A 2,412-nucleotide genomic window follows, 5' to 3' on the forward strand; every position below is an offset into this window, starting at 1 on the left:
TATAAGGAGAAGAATCATCTGATCGCATTTTGTAATGATCTTGAGAATTACAATATCTACAATCGAACTCCTCAACATTATGGTCAATACATGCCACTAGTGCACGTGTTGAACTACGGTAACTACCATGGAGATACCCTAGTAAGATTTTTTACTATCACGACATCCGTGCATCTTTTGCATACTTCTAAAACTAGTACATCATTGCTAACTACAAAGTTATTACTATGTTTTTCAACAGATAATCCTGAATGATTGTGTGCCTCATCTGATGTATACGCACGGTTGCCTTGATATTTTGAACATACAACCAGATCGTCCTACGAATCTCAATTGTCCATACCGGATTTCTAAAAGAAGTGGAGACATGACAATCAAAGAATGGAAAAAATGTATGGACAGTCGTAAGGAGGTTCTTGGAAGCAAAAGGAAGCGAAGCGCAAGAATTGGAGACAAGATGATCTCCATTCTCCATAATGGAGAGTTAGGGTCTAAATTGTTTTATGCTATTTTACCTTAAAGAGGGTATTTATACCTCATAATGATGATCATGTGCTAATAACAATTAAGTAGGGTTGGTTCGATGACTATGAGGATGATGATCGTATGACTTGTTATTAATAACGAGTAGAAGTTGTATGATGATGATTAATTAGTAGAACTTGTTATTATATATGATGATGCATGATGCGAGCGGGTGAAATGAAGATAGATTGGATTGAAGTGAAAGCAACATGCATGTGGTGCATGTCGAAAGTAGTACAATCCAAACTTGATCAAGTTAGGATTAGTATTACTTTCGACATGCATCACATGTTGCCTTCACTTCAATTTAAGCCATGTTAACGTTAGGCATAGCAGTAGCGTTGGTAAACCAAGCACGGAGATATATAAGAGAGGACACTTCTCTCTATTAGCTAGCTAATAACAACCTTAATTAACCCCAAAAACCCGTAACAACCAGGCCTTTCAAAAAAAAACCTCGCTCCAGCCAGCTGCTGATGCGTGGATGCCTATTGGTCCCGGTTGGTGTCACCAACCGGGACCAAAGGCCCCCCTGTCTGCGCTGGCCGCAGCGGCCACGTGGAGGCTCATCTGTCCCGGTTCGTGTAAGAACCAGGACTAAAGGCCAAGGGCATTGGTAACGACCTATTAGTCTCGGTTCTTGAACTGAATATTTGAGACAAAATGCCCTTTTTTACTAGTGGGAAAAGACGGACGTCGAGAAGACTGATGGTATACCGTGTTGAATGACAAACTGCATCTGGACCGCTTTGTCTGAATGGTGGCCGGTGATTTGAGGACATGCCCTTAAAAATTTCCAGCAAACAGCGAGGCCGCTCTGTTATACTAATGGGTTGAGCACGAGCTCCTGGTGCCCCTGGGGCGACAATCATTGGTCGTTTCGACGCGAACAACACACACCTGCTTAAACTAACCAATGCTGCAGCATCTTCCAGCACGCCGGCAGCTTGCCAACACCCGTCGGCTGTCGTGCAATGCCCACGCGACACCTGCGCCGGGCCGCAGCCCGCAGCAAACGGGCGCACCACACCAGCGAACGCGCCCTGGTCGCTCCCTTACCGGGCGGAGCCCGAGCGCAACAGAGAGCCTCGGCCGCGCCGCTTACCGGGTCCCACACCCTACCCGAGAGGGACGCAGAGTTGGCGACCCTCCAGGTGCTCCTGCCAATGGGACGCACGCCCTCGCCCCGAAGAGAATTTAAGAAGGCAGAGCCGCCGTGAGACCGAGGGAGAGCGAGAGATCGAGAGATTCCAGTTCCAGAGGGGAGGGGCCTCTCCAATCCGTGCCCTACCCGCAAGGAAGGAAGGCCGCGGCGGTCGCCGCCGCCGCTTCTCTCTCTCCGACGGGGCCGCCAACTCCCGAGTCCTGACGCCTCCGAGTAAGTTTTCGAGTATCCAGTTCTTGATTTCTCTGATCGGGAGTCCTCACGCCTCCTCCTCCGATTAGTAATTTCCCCGGTGTTTTTTTCTTTTACTGCGCGTGTGTCTGCGGGGGCTCCGCTCTGGAATCCGGGGTATGTCTGCCGGGGTTGTGATCCTCGCGCGCGTCCGGTGAAGAATCGCCGCTTCTTTCTCCAAGTAGATTTGGGCTTGCGTCAATGTCAGGGCTTCCTTTTCTCGCAATGCCCGATCTAACTCTTGGAGCTGCTGTTCTTAAAACCGAATTTTTGAGCCGTTGTACAGCACTCGTAGTCCGATTACTTCTCCTCTTGACACTTGTACGCGTGGTTGGTGTGTATATTACACTAGTAGTACTTTCCACGATTGCTGCAGAAAGTGCGTCGAATTTGGTCTGAAGATAGGTTGGCTGCTAAAAATAGTAGTACTTGCTCTGAAAACCCTGTTTCCCAGGGTCAAACTGGGGCGCGGTCAGCTTACTGAAAATCCC

At 48.5% G+C, this 2,412-nt stretch overlaps 1 protein-coding gene across 1 annotated transcript in view; it reads left to right on the forward strand.

Moving 5' to 3' along the window:
* Positions 1-1,753: 1,753 nt before the first annotated feature.
* LOC119341095 (nuclear transcription factor Y subunit C-4-like) overlaps positions 1,754-2,412 on the forward strand; it is an 11,739-nt gene continuing 11,080 nt past the window's right edge. The window contains exon 1 of the mRNA XM_037612985.1: positions 1,754-1,903. The gene's annotated coding sequence lies outside the window, so the exon portion shown is untranslated. The remainder of the gene's footprint in view (positions 1,904-2,412) is intronic.

The sequence above is a fragment of the Triticum dicoccoides genome, chromosome 7B (genome assembly GCF_002162155.2).
Source record: "Triticum dicoccoides isolate Atlit2015 ecotype Zavitan chromosome 7B, WEW_v2.0, whole genome shotgun sequence".
NCBI lineage: Eukaryota > Viridiplantae > Streptophyta > Magnoliopsida > Poales > Poaceae > Triticum > Triticum dicoccoides.